The 13,857-nt window shown below is 38.6% G+C and overlaps 1 long non-coding RNA gene across 1 annotated transcript; it reads right to left on the bottom strand.

Moving 5' to 3' along the window:
* Nucleotides 1-12,307: 12,307 nt before the first annotated feature.
* On the bottom strand, nt 12,308-13,625 carry LOC144248891 (uncharacterized). The gene is made up of 3 exons (XR_013342068.1): nt 13,614-13,625; nt 12,489-12,575; nt 12,308-12,392 (listed from the first exon to the last, which is right to left on the bottom strand). It is a non-coding gene; the product is annotated as an uncharacterized LOC144248891 (long non-coding RNA).
* Between the last annotated feature and the right edge of the window lie 232 nt (nt 13,626-13,857).

Raw genomic sequence — 13,857 nt, 5'->3', positions numbered from 1 at the left:
TTCTTGTCTTCTATGTTTTAACACATTTACAATTAGTTTCTGAATTATCAGGATATACAGACAGGTTAGCAGTATCTTTGTAATACTACTACTGTAGCATTCACTACTTCACCTCTTGCCCTAAACAAATTTTATCTAAAGGTCTTTAGCATTCCAGTCATGTGAACTGTCTCGCCAGTTGTTATTAATACTTGCATCAGTGAAAATTTCCACCTGGAATTTCTTTGCCACCTGGACTTTTAAAATTAGTTTGTAATGAACAGAAAAACTTTGATTGCAAACTTCGGTGATTGCAAACAAAGTAATAAACTTTGACAAGTATAGCAGAGGAATGTGACTGGAGATAGACACAGGCTGCAATGAGTAGAAGTGATAGAAATTGGGGAGGGGAAAACAGTAGTTCATAGGCCTGTGTCCATTTTATACTACAGAGCCTGTAGTGGAACATGAGGTTCCTAAGTCTGAAAAATCCTCAATGGTCAACTGATAAGCTTGTTTTGCTCCAGCTGCTGGAGAACAGTAGCACTCCGTGTTACTGGCAAGGTCTGTTAACTCATGTGGCAGGGGCCCATGCAAAAGATCTGAAGGATCTGTTGTTTACTCTTCAAATGTCAGAAAAATCTCACAAGGTTACTCTTTTTTTTTTTTTTTCTTTTTTTTTCTTTTTTTTTCTTTTTTTTTCTTTCTTTTTTTTTTTTTTTAAACAGGCTCTTGAACTAAGCTATTTGTTTGATGCTCAGTTTTCCATGGAACTTCTTTCTCTTCTTCATGGCGCCTTGAGTGCTTCCTCACAGGGTGCAGTAGCTGCTTAAATTCTTTAAGGCAGTATGTAAAGTAGCTGGAGAGGTAGCACCTAGATCCCATTGCAGTTCATCACTGCAACTACTCCTTCACCCTGTGATCAAATGGCTCAAGTGTGTTCAGCACCATGGCACCCCTTTTTTTTGCTGTCTTCTGCATTAGAAAATATATGTCTTGAAAGTCCTAAATGAAAGAGAGTTTTCTTATTAATATTCTGTGTTATGCTGCAGACTCTCTAAGGTATTCTGTTATTCTGCAATGGTGTATAGAAGTTCCTAAACCACCAATACCCTTAAGATCTGGTTTTACATTCATTTGAGAATTTGAGTTTTGGTGAACTACCCATAATAACAGCAGAGTTCTGTGGCTGAACTTGGAATCCTACCCAGAGTGAGGTTTCTCACAGAAGCATGAGAAGAAATTCATCCTCGTGCAGTTATGTAATTCCCTGGTCTGCTTCTGAGGAAACCTGTGTGCAGAAAAGATTTTATTTTCTAGATAGGAAAAAACATTTTTCAACGGGTTGTTTGCATTACTATACACAACTCCTCCCTGAATTGCTGAAAAATGTTGTTTCTATGGCCATGCCCACTTTAATGAACTTCTCCTTTATAATTATTCAATTATTCATTCTGCTGCTCAGGAAAACCGGCATAACAATGATTTAACACAGCACTGCAGCAATTAGCACTCACAAAACAACAAAGAAACACCTCACTACTCAAAAGGGGATCAAAGTGTGAAATCACAAGTAACTCATTACAAAAGTAAATCATTACAAAAACACCATTTCAATTCTTAATAGCAATCACAGTCTTTTGGTGGATTTGACTCCTTTCCTTCAATACTTAAAAAGAAGCTGCAAAGGATGCTTATTCCATTTTAAGAAATTTAATAATTAAGAATTTCAAAGCTTTCCTGGTTTCCTGTTGAAAAGTAGGATCTAATAGATCAGTTGCTGAATCACTGCAGCTTTTATGTAGTCTAAACCCTCTCACTTCAGTAAGTTGGAGTCTGGAGTGGAAAAAGGAACCATACGTTGGCAGTTACACCTGTAGGGTGTTTATCTGTCACTTTGAAAACTTAATCTAACTCACTTTGCCTTCATATTGCCCAAGCAGCTGCAGATGGCTTTCTTTCCATTTGAATGGCTTTAAATTCTTTGCTTCTCTCCTAAGTACCTGTTTGCTTTATTTTGCTTTTGTCTTCATGATACATTTTATTACTAGATGATGGTAGAAGGAATTTTGACCAATTTTTATGTTATTGGCACCAGAGACATTCCTAAACATGCTTACTTAGACCTTTGAGAGTGCTAATTTTCTCATATAAAGGGAATGTTAAACTTCAGTGTCCTTCCCAAATATTTTAATTTTCTGATAAGATTTAGTATAGTTTTATTTGCTTTTAATACTTGCATGTGGAAAATAATGTACATTTGGAAACAAACAATACAAAATCTGTCACAAAAGAGTAGCTGATCAGAGAAACAGCAATGCAACATTGTTTTTAGAAATAATGAAACATAAGAAGAGCTGACATATTGTTATGCTAACATTTTTAATTAATGATAGAAGGTCAAGTATTAATGAGAAAGAGAAGATTTGCTAATAGAAAACATGTGGTAGTATACTAAAAATGGAAGTTTAAATATGTGCAATAGAAAAGCTGAGAATTCTGATTAAATGTTTGATTAGAAATACATTGATTGAGTTACTTTTCTCTCCTGAATGGAAAATGAGGCATACTTGTGAGTGCTAACAAAAGGGAAACTTTGGCCATTGAGACCAAATTACTAGTGTGAAATACATCCTACTTTATTACTTCCTCATTCATTTACGGCAGTTGTCTTTGGGGCGTAGCCGGGGACGAGTTTGTTTAACCTGGGGGTTACTTTGAATCGATAGCCAAGTGGGAGTACTCCTTCAGTGGAGATTTAGCAGTCATGAAAGTGAATGGTCTGTTTCACAGCCATTAAACCTCTCACTTCTGCAGATGTGCCTACTAAACTCCAGCTGGGAACGATGCTCCTTAGCAGATCCACCAGCGTAGTTCTTTAGTGCTGGGATTCCAACTAATTCATCTCCCTCCACAGCCTGCACTTGATGTTGTGTCAGCTGATCTGCCCCCTCGCCTACACGGCACAGACTTTCCATAGTGGAATGTGCAGCAAGGCAGGAAATCAGGAGTGAAGGATTCACCCTCTCCCCAAGTAAGTGTCTTGGTGAAATTATTGCTATAAGAAAGCAGAATTGCCCTACAGAGGTGTCCTTCACTAGAGTCTGTTGGTGGCATTGGTGATGCCACAGCAAATCCTTTCTTCCTGTGTTTGGGACAGAGGTGGTGACATTCAGAAAAGTCAAGGCAAACAGTGGCTTTTGAATTTCAAATTACCTTTTCTGTGGAGGTACTCCACAGATGGTTCTGCCATCATTTATCATGACAATCTCCTGTATTTAGAAATACACAGCTCCATCAAAAATGAAAGTATAGAACTTGGCCTTCCAGAGGGTGATTTTTTCCATGTGAGATAAACAGATCCACATGGATAATAAAATTCCTATTTAGGCACCTGTGGCATTATATTTCTTCCATTCAATAAACATTTTGCTTGTTTTACTGCATGTTAAATGGCTGATCTGTAATGAGTATTTTTTTTTATTTTAATAAAAAAAAAGAAAAAATCTTAAAAATTACAGAAAACTTAGCAACTTTGCTCAAAAGTGAAATGCAGACAGAATCTCTGATATTGTACCTCACCTAAAGCAGTATAATCATGGTCATTTACTGTCCCAGAGCCTGCAAAATATAGCAGAGACATTACAGAAGACAAATCCACAATTGTCACTTCAAAATTAAGATTTGTAGTCAGTAATCTCTGGAGAAAAAGAAAATGTGCAAGCTGAAGTCCTACCTAGTATAAAGACTGTAATCTGCTGCCATTTTTTAAACTGGAACCATTTGAGGTAATGGATCTCAAACTTTTCCACCGTTTCCAGCATGCTCCTGCATTCTCTTCCAGTTTTAACTGCAGTCTTTTATTCCTGCTCCTTGCTGCAAATCCTGCTTTTGCAATGAAACTTCTGTTGCACTCACAGCCTTTACTGAGCTCTAATCCGGTGTTTATGAGCCACTGTAGTTTTCACCCAGCGTATTATTTTGCACATTCTGCTTTCTTTCATTTATAACTATCACCAGGCAGTTTTAGAAATCTGCAAAGATGCATTAGAAATAACAACATTCATGTAAAATCATTGTCACTTGACACTGTAAGAAGTACAAATCACATCCTGATGTCTGCCGAGTCCCAGCTGCCTCACAGCATTCTGCAGCAAATTTGGTCAGCACAGTCGAGGAAAAGGAATTGTCTGCACTGGTTGCTGTTTCCACTTCTTTTGTTATCGTTCCCATATCTGTAGCTCTTTGACATGGCAAGTCACTGCTGAGGGAGAAGTGTGAAGTGATGTCAGCTGATGGCCCAGCATCAAAACAGACCAATTAGCAATGTCCCCATCTGCCGCTTGTTCCCAGCCTCTTTTGGGAGCCAGGAATTGAGCTGGAAGCTGTGGCCTTTACGCACAGCAGCAAGCGGCCAATTTTTTCAATGTCACATGTTGTTCGAAGAAATTCTTACAGGAGCTGGAGAAGGGAAGCATTACCAGCACCTCTCTTACAGGGGCTAGGCCTTTTCTCTTAAGAGGTCACCACAGACTAGCCAGGAGTCATTTAAGACAGCGGGTTGGAGTTGGTGGCAAAAAGAGAGCTTCTAGCCTTGCACATCCGTACTGGGCCAGAAACTGCCCTGTGTGGTGGAAGGAATCAACGTGCTGAATATCCTCTTCATTAGGTTAAAATCTTACAGTAATCTGACACTGATGAAAAATGGACAGGGAGACTAATGAAAGCATTATCCTGTATCTAGCAGAATATCAAATTCTTAGAACTTTGGATTTATGATACGGGGCCATCAACTACTGGCCAAACTAAACTGGGAAAACATTTGCACATATTGACATGAAAACACAGTCTTCTAGAGCAGGTTTGTCTGCTACTAAGTCATGATTACATGTGGCAATAGGGTTCTTAACCTGTGGTTTTTAATTTTCCTTTTCAGAAGCCTCTCATCTTAAGGGCTGTCTGAGAGCTTGCACAGCAACTCCAGTATTCCCAATCCTTTCCAGCACAACTCCAAAATGGAGCTGCATTGCCTGAAATTCCTGTATGTGTCCGTTGTCAAAACTCCTGCTGCTGAGGACTATATCAAAATCCTACCTTGGGGTTCAGGAGTGGAGATGGGACTCTGCAGTGAGAGCTGTCTGAGTATCTTTGCCCTTCTGATTCTCAGGTGGTTAGAGTACAGTTCTAAAGTGCCAAGAATGGGGTTTAATACCCATATGGGCCATTCACTTAGGAGTTGGACTTGAGTTTGTCCATGTGGGTCTATTGTTGGTCCATTCTGTTCCAACTCAGAATAGTCTGTGAAGTGTACATCTGTGTCAAGAGATGGTTTCCAACTTTTTACATTTTTAGAATCTAAAATCATTTCATGAGGCACAGGTAAACATGATCTTCATTGGCAGGAGATAAAGCTGAAGCCCAAGAAGCTGTAACTTGCTCTGATGTGGGTTCCACTTGTAGCAACAAAAGCCCTGATAACCTGCATTCCCATCCTCTCCTGCTTACCTGTTTCTTACTGGGTGAAAACTATCATGACAAACATATTTTATGATGAGTCAAACTGAAGGAGAGCACCTTCATGTGGATTTGCATCTGTTGGAGTTGTGCTGTATCTAAAAAGAACTTTTGTTCATGCTTTTTCCTCCAAAGCAGCGCTAAGAGCCACTCTGCTTTTTTGTGAGGCAATTGACATAATTGTATATTTTGCAACTGTTACTCCTTTGCCAGATACTGTGATTGCACTAGTCTCTTCTTCTTAGGAAATCAGACTAAAATAGCTCTACAGCCAATTTTGCTTTTTCAAGCAAATTATCCAGATACATTAAAAGCAACAATGAAAATAATATCTCTGGCAGTTCCTTTATACAGTGAGTCCAGTTGGACCTCAGAAAAGATGCCAAGACTGCTTAGTGTACCTAACATGTCACAGTTCATGTGGTTTTCTGAGGCATAAGCCAGAGAGTAAAATCTTTCTCCTGGTGTCAATCAAGAAAAATATTGAACTGTAAGAAAGAAATTGACCCATAACATCTTTGTCTGTATACTTCTTCTGTTAGGGCTGTTTACATTTTCTACTTTGTTTATGTAGGGAGTGGGTGGAAAGGAAAAACCCCATTATGATTGGCTGTTCTTTTTCTAATAGAAAATTAATAGAGAGGGATTGGAGAAGCACTCTTCTTCTCCTCTCTGAGGAGCCTCATCCCTGATTTGTACTCTGGGATGGCTGCATCTGGTTCAGTTTAGCTGTATCCATCTTCAGTATCAACCCTTAATCCAGTTTCATGTGTCTGCTGGAATCCTGCCTTTTCTCCCTTGCTTCCATCTTGCAATTTTTCTTTCTCCTACTACTCTTATTTCATTTTAGGCTTGTTTGCTTTATGGAAACTCCTGTAAATCATTCAAAGATCCAAGAAGAATGGTAGCTACTGTCAGGTTTGCTTGATTTCTTTGGTGTTTCAATGCTACTTGCAGTAGCTATACTGCACAATCAAACTGTGACATTGATCAAAAGCAAAAGAGAGCCAGTAGATGGCACCATTTATTATATTATAGAAGATTCACAACCAAAGCTTGGAGGGTGTTTCCCCCTTAAACCTGGCTGTCAGTAAAACATAAATCAACCCTCCATTTTCCGAGATGTTACTTACAAGCTTAGTAGAGACCTCACTTTATATCCTTTCCCAGAGCTTCCTGGGAAGGACTCTGTGACAATGCCTTAAATGGAAAAATATTTTAGAAACAATAATGGAACTAGAGGTCAATAGGATACAGCCCAGGAGAGCTTTCTTCTGTTTTGCTCTTAAAACACACCCTACTGCTGCTTTACTTTCATAATTCTATTAAATAACATTTACTTTGAGGTATATCTCCAAACCAAATAACTTCAGAAAAGAATCGAGCAATGGTTAATTACAAACATGGTTTAGCTCTTCTGTAATAATGAATAGCTGTATTTTATTTCAACATATAGCAGCTGTTATCTAGGGCTCTCAGAGTGCTTCAGAACACTAATGAACTGTGCCTTGCAACACCTCTGCCAGAAAGGGAATAGTAATTCCCCAGGAGTCCCACTGACCTCGGTGGCTGCTTGCATGGTTCTGTGTGTCTGAGAAAGACATACTCATGTGAGTAAAAAATACAGAACCAAAAGTAAACAGTGCAATATATTTTATGCCATTTCAAGCATTTATTTTTCCCAAAAGAAAAAAAAAAAAAAAAAAAAAAAAAAAAAAAAAAAAAAAGAGAGAGAAAAGGAAGTAGTTTTGCATTTCAGGAGTTAGCCTCTGCAGCATTTTTGGTGGGAGATCAGACTGCTTGCTTTAAGGTTAGATCCAAGTTTTCAATTGATAGTGCGTGCACTTTGTGTGCTTCAAAGACAGATTAAGTGACTTCAGCATCATTTACTATTAAAGGTTAAAAGCTGTTGCTCTTTCTAATCTCCTGCTGCAGAGCCAATGTAATTTTAATACTGTGTGCTGTAGAAAAGGAAAGAAATGCAATGCTGAAACATTTAAAAGGATATATTTTTCCATCTTTATTTTAAGTTATGAAAACTGGCTGCAAAAAGCTAGTAAGTGTTTCCAGTCAATGAGAGTTTCCTGGCTTCAAAAGATTCTGAAAATGAAATTAAATATCCAGCAGGAAAAAAGTCCCTACACACCAAGAGGAGAAGACAAAGAAAAAGAGAACTTGGGTTTTCTATATTTATCTCTGTGTTATGTGTATCCACTTCACTGGGTTGTCAATTTTAATTGGACTGCAACCTACTGTAGTTGACTTCACACTGGTTCAATTAAAAAATCCTGTTGCTACTTTTCTTCCATATTACTCATAAATAGGAGTATTGTAGGAGTAATAATGTTAACCCCAGTGTCCTGGCAGAATGCCAGCTTAGGTAATTATATTCTGCCCGTGGAAATTTCAGTTGCCAATACAGCTGAATATATTAATCTTTATTTTCCATTCCTGATCATCACATTACGTAGCACCACTGAGTATTGCTGAAGAGCCTCCCTACCTGTGGCTGTATTATAGTTATGGCTAAACTAAGGGAAAAAAAAATCAGAATCTCTCCTCCTAGTAAAAATTGAAACTATTTACAACATCAAAGTGCAATGTTGGGGTGCCAGTTGCTTGAATTAAGGATTATTTGATCAAGTGTGCATGGAAAATGTGGATGAACTGTACAAGTTAATGGCTTGTAGAAATTTTGAATAGTGATGTGGTTATGACAAAGAACAGTGGAAGGATTTTATAGTCTCACTTAGGGAGATCTTTGCAGGCAGGTAGGTCAGGCTGAGTCTTTGACTTGAAGAATGGTCTAGTTTGGGAAAAATAATCCTCTAACAGCCTATGTGATGGGCTTGCACAAGGACTACTTATCACCTAAGGCAAAAAGAAGAGGGACAGTTGAGGAAAAAATAGTGATAGTGCCCTCAGAGAAGAGTGTCTGGACATAGTAACTTTATACATCATTTTCTGCAAAGATGTCACAATGAACTGTTTAAGAAAAAATGAAACAACAACAAACCTTCCTCCCCCATCCCCCAAGAACAAAAATTAAGACTAGCCTACTGAAATTGAATCTTGAAGAATGTTTACTTTTGTCTGTTTTGCAAATTACCCATGGTGTTGTAGAAAAAACAGATATTTGTCCACTAAATAATCAGTGCCTACTTAACACAGTATTTATTGACACTGACATGAGAAAAATTGAATAAGTCTGTGCTTTAACTACACCCTCTTCTCCCTGATGGGGCAGTAATATCTGCGTAAGAATAAAGAACAAGGGTTATGTCTGCTAGGAGTGATTTCTAAATAAAAAGTAAAAAATAAGTAGAACAGTGATAAAGTATAGTATACATTCATGAGATCAGCAGGGAAGAGATAGAATAAAGGTCAAAATACCAATCTTCTCTTTTGAAAAAACTCTGAAGCCAGGGAGGTGTGTTCTGACTCAAAAGGCAGAGAAGTATCTTAATTTGCAGAGTTTTTATGATGATTTGGTACCTACCTGTGACTTGTGTCTTGGGGACATCTATGGCTTACAAATATTCTTAGTTTTTGTTTCATTAGCTAGGAAATGGAAACTGCATTTTTGTATTTGTCAGTCTGCTATTTAACTCTTATTATCCACACTGTCTCTCTACCTGAGTTTACTGAGCTCATGTAGTGTTGCCTTGTGATCTGTCTTCATATTTTTTTCCTGTGGGATTATAAAGACCTTGTTCAGCAGACTTTTCCTTATCTAAGTCAGAGTGATTATTCTGAGAAGCCTCCTTGAGTTAACTGGAGTTCAGTGGAACTGGCCACAGGGTGGAAAATCATCAACGTGACCAATGATGTGAGCTTTGGCCCAAATAACCTGCTTCCCATATGTGGTGGTTTTGAATTCTCCTAGATTTAATTTTTCACACTTAGGAGAGGAACACAGTTGTTTTCATTTCCTAATAGTGACTGGAAGATGCAAACCAAGCTTCAGGACCAGTGGCAGTTCCCAGGACTGGCAGCATTGGCTCACGTACCCGATCGTACGGCAGCGATGCAATCCGTTAGCATACAGTACACGGGGAGCTGTCAGGTCTGTAGCAATCCAATTAAGTTACATGGTTTCTAAAGCTAGATGATTTGAGGAAGCTTAAAATAGAGTTAACACTGTGCTGGCTCAACGGCTCAACGGCTGTGTCAATTATCTGGTTGTAACTCTGCCTGCTGAAGCATGTAGAGGTTTTTTTCTCCCCTTCTTCCCTAAAGCAAGACCAGGGAGAACACATTTAAGAGTTAATTATTTCCTACCTTTATTATTATTTATTGAATGAGAATCCTTATGTATATTTGAAAGAGATAGTCATATCACAGAGGAAAAATCCCTGACAGAATAAATGGATAGCATAATGCATTTTTCAGACTTTTTCTGAAACTGAAATACTGAAGTTCCTTTATAATAGCTGAAGTGGCATTAATTTGCATGGAGGTCACTATTTGACCTTTGCTGTGGGAAGCCTACGTGTTTCTTGTCAAAATCTTTTCCTTCTAACCTTTCAGATATCTGCCTGCATTTCTCTGCTCTATTCCCATTATGTTTGTATCTGAAATGCGTGAGACAGAAAAGGAGAGTGGCTTTGTGGCATAGCTCTCTATTTTTTACAGCATCTCTCTTTGTGGCAAGTTAATCAAAAGCCCTGTGTGAAGCCCTTTCTGAGCTCAGCCCTCCATCCTTCCTAGGTATTCAAGGATGTGCAGTAAGGTAACCCTATCACACTCTCACTGCAGGCTCCCCACAGGTGTGTGTGCTTCACTTTTTTGTCAGTAATTTGTACAAGGAGCTGCCTTTCCTGCTTTGTGGGAAACAGGCAAGATTACCGTACTTCTCAGAGCCCTGCTTCTTTTTTAGTCAGAGGGATTGTCCACCCACAGAAGAATTACCTAGCTCCTGCTTGGTGGAAAGCCTGAGGAAAGAAGAGTCACTCACTGAACACTAACAGCACCTGGCCTTCTTCATCTTATTGAGAAATTAAAATAAATTTTAAACAAAAACACTGTGCTGCCAGCCCCGAGAAGCAAAATCATAGTTGTCACAAAATAGATGACAGAATTAATACTGCCTTTACTGGGAACACAATTTCAGCCCAGATACATTGATCTAAGAAATTACCAACTTGATCTCATCTCCAACCACAAAGCAGGAAGCAGGAGAGCTGGCTGCTTCTGTGCAGGAGTGAATACAATGCACCGTGTTATGTTTCAGGAAAGGTGAATCGTAAGAATAAAGGACAATTCACAAAATATAGCAAAAAATGGAGGAGCAGAGTGGCTGCACACCTGCTTTGGAGACTCCTAAACCCAACCCAGCTCTGCAAAGGTTCCTCAGAATTTAACACTTCCAGAGTGCGTAGAATTATTTAATTTTTATACCATGTAATAGAGAGCACATTTTACTCTTGTATGCTGTATCAGACACTGATAGAAAATGAAGTTTTTGTCTCAACAGTTCAGTTGGCATGAGCATTCCCATTAGCTCATGTCTTACAGAAAACATTCTGCTAAACTCAGAGGCTACCTAAGTCTGGCCTCCTGCGAAGAATAAATCAATATTGGTGTGGATATTGGTGGCTGGTTTTTGCAATGGCCTTTGAAGTGTTCAATCATGGACTGCTTGTTGCTCAATAGCTCCCTTCCATTTTTGATATCAAGATATTTATCAATACATGTTGATACATTGCCTCCTAGTATTCTGTTTGCCAGCTAACAAAGCTGACTCAGGAAGACAAGACACATGCATGCCTTCCAACACAGGAATCATGTTCTCAGAACAAATTCAAATATTCTGCTGTGAACTTGAGTACAACATCATATGCAGAAAACAAGGGTTGAAAAAAAAAATTAACAAAAATGGCCCATCTGCAGTCACTGGCAAAACTCCCGAGGGAAAGCTAGGAAGAAGAGGAATCAGGAAAATTTTTAAATGCAGTTTTCTCTTTTACTGTGTTTCTAATCCCATTTTCTTGGCTCCTCTTTGTCTTGCTTTGTTGTTGTTTGTCGCTAACCTGCATATTCTCCAGGCTTTATAATGCTTCATCTTAAGGGGGAGCCTGGAGTGTATATTTCCCCTGCTAACAAATAGCCTGGATCTTTTTCATCACTGAAGCCAATCAGAGGCGGGAGATTACAGTTGGCAGAGGGCTGAGATTTGCATATTAACAGTGTAGTTATTGAAGAATAGCTGTCTTGTATTTAGACCAAACTGTGCCCTCCGATTCGCCAGCATCAGCCAATGCAGATGAGGGATTCAAAGGTCAGATGGTTTTTATTATTTGTTTTGTTTTGTTTTTTTTTTAATTTTTAAAGAGAGAACTGTGCACTACTAATGCTATTAAGTCATTTAGTGAACCCCACATGCAGAAAGCAAAGAAAGTGGAGTGAAGCTGCTTGACTGTGGCTTCACTGCAGCAGAGCCGCTGTGCCCTTTTTTTGGCTCTGACGAGTCTCCCTGCCTAATGTATCATATTGTGTATATTAATGTTTCAGCTTTACAGTTCTATTTCCATTAGGGGAAGATTGCCCGTGAGCCTCTTAGTGGATAAATAGGAATTTACAGCTTTCAAAAATTCTCTTAAAGCTTGCAGGATCCACAGAAGAAGGAATTACACATGACTATTTTTGAAGCTTTAAAAGGTCCAGAGGGTCTAATTGTGCTCTCAGATATGTCTGTGCAGCTCCAATTGAAGTCTTGGGATATAATGCATGCTTATGCGACAGCTAAAATAAGTCCTTTTTTAAATGAAAAAAAAAATAATCCTTCAGTTATTAAAAAATTAGATTGTAAAGTCTCCAGGGTCAAGCCAGCAACTTCCCAAGAGCTATTCAGAACATAACAAAGTGAAGTCTTGATTGGAACTCATCTCTGTACCAACCTGCAAATAAAAAATAAATGCTGAACATGTTAGTGAAATACAGTAAATAATACTGTAGTATTATTTAATACTACTGTAGTAGAAATACAGTAGTACCTTCTTCTGCAGATTTGTGCATCCATGTTTGTGTGCTTGGACTTCTCCAGGTGGTTCTGTTGCAAAGAAGGAAGGGACAACCCTAAACTGCAATAATGAAATAATCTTAATAAGTGTGTTCATGCTTCATTCAATGAATGCTAAACAAGACCAATACTGGCAGAAATATTTTTTTTGACTCTGTTTTATATCAGCCAAGTCTTATGCAACTGACAAGAGGTTAAACCTTTTTTTGTTGCTGTTATCTGTGAGTATTTCTAAGTACAATTGCATTCAGTGTTAGGAGAAAGAAATAAAGAAGCAAATTTAACACAGCTAAAGGAAATACAGTTCAGAAATATATTCAGGCCCTGAAGTTTTTGTAGGTTTTTTCACTAGTCCCTGATTTTGCAAGCTAGTTTACACTACAGGTGAAATACAACTTGTGCATTAATTTCCCCATGGGATTTTTGTGTGCTTTTCAAAAGGTGCTTGCTTAGGGGTGAACAGGCTTAGGGCCCAGGCTTTAAAAGACTGAAAAGATGTCTTTTACTGTACATAACTTAGAAGAGGATTCCCAAGCTATATTTACATCTTACTGTCATCATGGCTACATTTAACAGAAATTCTTCCATCAACTTTTTCTTTATTCAACTAGCTACCACTAAAAAGCAAAGTAAGAACCAGTTAGGACATAAATAATACACATCTGCACAGCTGGGTCAAGGGGTGCTCCTGCTCCTTACCTAAATCAGTGCAATAATTTCCTTATTTTGTCCTCCATGTGTGTCCTTGTGTTGCTTGGTATAATATGTGTCAGTATTATTTGTTGTCACTTCTCAAACTAAAGCTGTGACACTAACCCTGGCAGCCAAGGGAAAAAAGCTACACACAGAGGCAACACAAGCCAGTATTGTTTAAATCAGATGAGCCCAGTGGTGTGGAAATTGCTTCTGTTGCATAAGTGTGCTTACTGGTAGACCTAAACTGATGGGCTGGTAAGCATACATAATTAGTCCAACACCTGTGGATGTAATGTTATACTGCTTTGGTGAAAGAAGTACTGTAGAAAATAATAGGCAGGAGATATATCAGATTTTCTTCCTACCACTAGAAATCATAGCTGCTGTGTGCAATATTTAATACCTCATGGTAGTTTCCACCTTTCAGCCACAGCCACTTTTCACTTGCCAATTAATCGCCACCTAGAATTGTGCAGAAACACATTGTAAATGAGCATTCAAAGGCTTTCTCTACCCCAACATCAAAACCATCTCTACAGAGGAAAGGACTGCTTACAGCAGACCTGCATGGTAATTCAGGCCAGGAAAGAAGCAGGTTTTTCAAATAGCAGGCAGAGTTCAGATTAGCTGGCACTGTCCTTGGGAGC

Source organism: Lonchura striata, chromosome 2 (genome assembly GCF_046129695.1).
Source record: "Lonchura striata isolate bLonStr1 chromosome 2, bLonStr1.mat, whole genome shotgun sequence".
NCBI lineage: Eukaryota > Metazoa > Chordata > Aves > Passeriformes > Estrildidae > Lonchura > Lonchura striata.
The sequence above is the reverse complement of the archived record's forward strand: the minus strand, read 5'-3'. Positions and strand labels throughout refer to the sequence as shown.